Genomic DNA, 6,350 nt, shown 5'->3' with positions numbered 1-6,350 from the left:
GAGATGAGAGATGACATGAGGGTAATTTACTTTGCATTAACAGGCGGTCACATTTCATCCTGTGAAAGCTGCCGCAAAAGAATATTGACTTGGCCTGTTATGCGTGGGTCTTAAGAATCTTGAGTTTCTTAGACCTTCAGTTCTTTATGTTATTATTGAATGGTGAGGGTAGAAAATTTATGTCATGTTTCTTTTTAAGACTAACTTTGAAAGGTTTTTCAAAAGTGAATTTTTGGGGGGCAAGTCTGCGCATGAGTCTTGTTTCTATTCTAGGATTTGGCACCATGCTTGGCACACAAAAGGCCTTCAATAAATACTGAACGAAGGAATTGGACAATTAATTATCACTTATGGTTGATGAGACGTCACAGTAGCTACTATTTCCAACCTGTTGGTAGAAAATAGAGACAAAGAAGAAACTAATTTAGGATCACACAACATGAATGAGACATAAAAGAGTAGTTGTGCAAAAGTGTATATATTATATTTTTAACTTTGCACTGTAGTCCATATGCAGCATGGAGCTATTTAGTGATTTTATTCAGTGTATGAAATAAGAATATGTGATTCAACTTAATTGTATGGTGCAAATAAGATGTTCAAAAAGTTCATAAAGAAAGTATGATTTCACATAGATGGCTGTGAAGAATGAACAGGCTATAGACATTGAGAAAATTAACAAATGTTCGGCCTCAAATTTCTTCATAAGGTAAAATAGTGCAGCATTGTACATCGATTATTTCTCATAGTTTATTTTATCAACTCCATTTTATAAAGACAAAGCTTCAATAGACAGAAGTTGTGTGGCCTTTGACCCTGTTGGCAATGTGTCAAGTCATGTGAGATTCATTTGTATGTTTTAAATGTATTGTTTTATAGTTGCACATTACTCATTTGACTTCTTTCTTTTCTTGTTCTTTGTATCTCACCCTAAGTATTTTCTCTGATGAAATAGTGTGGCAGGGTGAGGAAGAGAAGAGAAGCAAAAGTAGTCAGAATGGAGAATACTGATATTTGATTTTAGATAGAGAAAGCTGAAGTGTAGTAGAAGAACATCCCAGGAGAGCTAGACTCCAGTCTCTGCTAGGAGTCTGGCTTGACCTTCAGTGTTAATTGTTTTTAGATTTTATAGGTCTGTGCCTTGATTTATTATTGTATCATAGTGAAATAACTGTATGTCTTCCCTTCAGGCTTTATGGACTATCTTGACCTATTACATTCCCTGCCCCATATCCTACATGCTGAACCGAAGATTACTTATAAACCCCTAAAAGTGAAAATAATAGTTAAAAAAATGATGGTGCTTAATGGGCGGATTTGCTGATTTTTTTTTTCAGTTACATTTTATTTAAATGTAAACATTTTTTTTTAAAGCATTCCATTCACTCTTTGAAAGGGTGATGTTCACTGAAATTTATTCTGGACTCTAAACAGAGTTAGCTGGAAAGACAGTTTACAAAAAGTGCATACAATGCAGGGACTTAAATTTGAGGTTATTAAAAAATTTTATTTTCAGAATTGAGTTCTGTTTTCTCAGATATTTCAATTTACTTTTCAGTATTATCAAGATAAGTATTGTGATACCTTTACAATAAGGAAATTCCTTCTTTTTCTTACCCCGTGTATTAAAAATAAAAGTAAAATGAGAGCTATATAGTCTAGTGGCTAGCAGTTCTTTTTGTATACTGTTCACAGAATGATCATTAATTACCTCTTATTTGCATGTGAATGGGGAAATTAAACTATATGCCTGAAAGGCCTTCAGTTGAAGGTTTCAGTAACTTTCATTAGGTTTTAAGTCTTCAGAACTTATATAAATAAAAAAATAAGAAAAAATGTTTTACTAAAAGACCTGTGTTTTATTTAAAGGTTTATCACATAATTTATCTAGAGGACATACAATTCTATCTATGAATATGGAGAAGTGGATATATTTTTAAGAAAAATCCTTGGTTTGGATTGAGAGAAGCAATATTTTATAACTAACCAGTGTCCCTGAAAACCCTGTATCTATCTTTGTATTGTTATAATAGGGAAATATTGATTAATTAATCAAGTACTAATTAACCTTGTTAATTAATGGTAGAAAAATGACATTTATGGATGACATTTTGAGTCATGGTCTTTAATAACTTGAGGAATGCGGTTACCATTTTTAGTACAACTATTATTCTAATCTGATAAGCTTTCCATTTTCCAAGTTACATATTGGTGTACCATTCTGAGTAACATCATACTAATAATTCTCCCATTACACAACTTTATTTCTTCATTTGTATTACTTTTTACAATATGTCTGATCATTCTTTTTATAGGAACTTTATTATTACTGTTTGACCTGATCTTCTAATCCCATTCAATTAACTTTTAAAAGCAAATTTTCAAAACCTTGACACAGTTCTCAACTTTCTAGTACTTAATTCTTTGCTTTTTCAGTCCACAGAGTTTTCAAGAATATTCTCTGAAAATAATCAACTCCCTAATCCAAGTTGAATTAGCAAAGAATATTACATATTTTCCTCTTCTTATGAGCTGAGGATGATCTTAATGAGGTCAAGTATAGGCTAAAAATAGATGTCATGAAATAAACACTACCAGAATAAAACATGGAATTCTTCGACACCAAGGGAGTGTCAGGAGTTGAAATCCAAGTTGGCATTTTTGACTGTTTATTACAAGTTTGTAGAATTCAAGAACCAGGATTTTTTTCCCCTCTTTTTCTTTCTCCCCACCTTGGTATCCTTTTTATTTTTCTGTTTTTCTCTCTAGAGCATTACTTTGTTTAAAAAATTTTAACCTCAGTAAAATTTAAAAAGGCACCCTGCCTTTCAATAACGCAGCTTAGAACTCCCCAAATCTGGACAAAGAAATAGCAGTATGGGTCATTCATAGAAACTTGCAATAATGTTTTAGTAAGGATGAAACTTAACTGTTTGTGAGCGTAGTGGTCTGATTGCTAGGAGGATGGAATACAGCTTCCTGGACCATGTTCCTCTGAAAAGAGGAGGCCATGGAAGAAATAAAATGTAATATAACAAATGTAATATAAAAAGGGGTGGAGTAGGAATGTGCGTGGGTGACTTGTTTTTAATTTAAAAAAAAAAAGTCTACGTCATTCGAATGTAATCTGCTGTCCCTTACTTCATGAAGTCGGTAACTTTAAAACCCATTGCACAAGTTGCTTCTCTGTGATCATCAAATATGTTTAATTTAATGAGGGTCCAATACTCTTCTACCACATGACCTAGATTATAATAGATAAACACTCCTCATGGCCAGAGTTGCTCTTTAGAGTCTTGCAAAATCATCTGTGTTATCTCTTTGCAAAAGTTAAAAAAAAAAGCCCTTCAGAGCTGCCTGTTCTGTTGAGCACATTAGAAGATGGTTTTGTTGCAGTGATAATCATTGGCCAAAAAGGCTGATGAGTTAAATTCTTAAAGCTTTTTCTTAGAAGTATTTTACTACTTAGAGTGACAAGGGCCTAATGATTTAGTCATTTCATTTATGAAGCTTATGTTTTGGGTATGGTAAGCCAAAGTTTAAGAAGATTTTTAGGTCAACACTAAGTGTAGAGTTAGATTTATGTAATTGGTAGTTCTTTCACCAATTGTTCCATCATTTAAAATGTATTTTTATTTGAAATGTAATTATTCAGAACTTACATTCCTATAGCTATTTCTACTAAAGGCTTTAGATCTAGTGTTAAATTATTCAAGAACAATGAGATGGCTTTGCCTCATTTAGATGTTTTTTATATCTATAAAACAAAGGAATTAGGAAAGATCATTTTAAAGATTCCTTTCAGCTAACTACATTTTTTATATTCTCTGTTTGTCTGATGAGAATTTAAGCAGTAACTTAAAAGTTTTCCAATTTTCTATGAAGCATCTTTTCAGCAGAAAACAATCCTGTTTCCTGATTTACAGAGACTGATACATAGAAAGTACTCAAAATTAATACTTCCTTAAATGGTTATTATTATTATTGTTATTTTTAGTAATTATAGACTTTATATATGACCAACCATGAACATTCCATGGCACTTAATTATTCAGATTCTGGAATAAGTAACTTTAAGTAATATTATATAAGATAGAAAAATATAAAATATCCTTTGCTATTTTGAGTAAATCCAGCTAAATCAGTTAGCCTGCTGGAAGTGTGGCTCCCAGGCCAATCAGTTCTACCAGGTAGATTAGTAAAAATAATTTATAGTTTTACTTCTATATTATTCTTCATTTCTTATGTTACCTTAATTTAAACTTAATAAATCAGAGAAGTTATCGATTCTTTCTTCTCTTATTTGATTTTACTGGTTAAATTTTTCTTTTTGCCAGGCAATATAGTATTTTTTAGTTTTACTACCTCTAGAGTCACATATTCTTCCTATCAAATTTGATCTTAACCAGCCTTTGACATTCTGGAAAGAACATGATGTTGGCTAAGAGTTGAGTTCTGATCTTGGCTTTGTAAATTATTAGTTGTGTGGTCTTGATCTGGAACTCACCATCGTTATCTGTGCGATAGGGATAGTATTAGTTAAATTCAGTTGAGGGATTCCTTTTAAGATTAGCAAATGAATCATGCCAAGTGCCTAAATCAGTAGGTAACACTCTGTGGGTGAGCAACATATGTCAAGTACCCCAACTTTCAGTATTTATCATCATTGGAGCCATTAAAATTTGTTTATTTAAATACCTATTTGCACTAACTGGCATAATAGCAAGTGGTGTATTTATTTCTCCACATAGATATATGTTAATATATTGTGGTTTATAAATTTAAATATTTTAGCTTCTATTGTAGGGTTTTTCTTAGTTGTTACACAAGGATTTCCTCTTTTTTCCAATCCTTTCAGGAAGATTGAAAGATTTGGTTAGTAGTCCTACATGACATGATTTTAAATTTTAGTCATCTCAGGGTCAAAATTCCACTTTTAAGTTATCTAATATTTAAAATTCTAGTAAACCTTGTTTTTCTTTTTTTAATTTTCACTCTTAATTTTGCTTTTTTATGTAAGGCTTTAATGATTATAACTTACTCTGAGTAACTTTGGGCAGCTTGCTACACTGTATGACTACTACCTATGGGTTTTGGCCTATTTCCACATAATCCTCCACAACTTGCATTTGAAGCTTGTTTTTTTGTCCTTTTTGGGCTAACTTCCACGTGACCTCACTTTGCTTGCACTTTGTGTTTGACTACGACTTCAGTTTGCCAAGGTCACTGAATTCTGAACCAACTCTTTAAGGCATTGTCCACTCTGGTCTCATCCTACACAACAAGCTTGTTTTACTCACCGGCTAATATGTCCTCTTGCATTTATATGTTCTTTAGCAAAGATGTATGCACCTAATCATGATCTAGAAGATATATTCAATGCTTTTGAATAAAGGTCAATTGCATCTAACATTTCCACTTAGTCTAGTAATTGCCTCTTTTTTAAGGAAGAAATTAATACAAGATTTATTCTTTATAAACACATGTCTCTCTTTAAGGTTTTCAAGTGGGGGTCGTATACATTATAGCTTTTTTATTATCCTAGTATATAAATTACATGTGCCTTGGATTTTTATGTTTGAAACCATTTTTACTAGGTCTCGTCAGCTTTATTTTTCAACTACCTTTGTTTCACTTCAACCACTCTGTATGTTATCAAATGTTTGATTGACAAGTACATTCATGAAAATTGGTTCCTCAATTTCTATCCCTCAAAATACCAATTGGATCTTAATGAATATGTCTCACTTGATTGGATTTCCAAAGACTTCAGATTATTTAAAAACCACATCATCTAACAGCTTGACATCTATCTATTATCATTATTGATAAATCTTCTCCTTGGTCAAACTTTATATGAGGAAATCTTCTACCAGATTCTGCTAGTTTTTGTGGTGGGGGAAAATATATGCCATTTATGTGCATACAAATCTACACCCTTTTCCCTTAAAGAGTAGTCCTTTTTTGTCCATATCCTCATTTAAGACAGTGCTCCTTGTTATATTAAGCTAACATAACTCAGAATTAACCACAATAATCACTTCTACCTTTTATATTCCATTTTCATGCATCTATGCTCAAACACAAAAATAGCTTTCTTTTTTTGAAGGGTTGCTTCACCTTCTTTTACTCTGAATTTATTTGCTTTCCAGATATACCTTGCTTCTTGCTTTAAATTTACCTCTTTAATACTTACCTGGCAGGGGAGAAAAAGTGATAATGAAGGTAGTTTTTTCGGGGCGAGGCTTATCCATTGCACTCCGAATGTACTGACCCCTGCGATTTTCCCAAATGTGGGAAACTCGACTGCATAATTTGTGGTAGTGGGGGGGGGGATTTTTTACCTCTTT

General features: G+C 32.4%; 1 non-coding gene across 1 annotated transcript; it reads left to right on the top strand.

Moving 5' to 3' along the window:
* The first annotated feature begins 6,188 nt into the window (after positions 1-6,188).
* Positions 6,189-6,350, top strand: LOC114232879 (U1 spliceosomal RNA). The gene has a single exon (XR_003618992.1). It is a non-coding gene; the product is annotated as a U1 spliceosomal RNA (small nuclear RNA).

Source organism: Eptesicus fuscus, chromosome 11 (genome assembly GCF_027574615.1).
Source record: "Eptesicus fuscus isolate TK198812 chromosome 11, DD_ASM_mEF_20220401, whole genome shotgun sequence".
NCBI classification, from domain to species: Eukaryota; Metazoa; Chordata; class Mammalia; order Chiroptera; family Vespertilionidae; genus Eptesicus; species Eptesicus fuscus.
The sequence above is the reverse complement of the archived record's forward strand: the minus strand, read 5'-3'. Positions and strand labels throughout refer to the sequence as shown.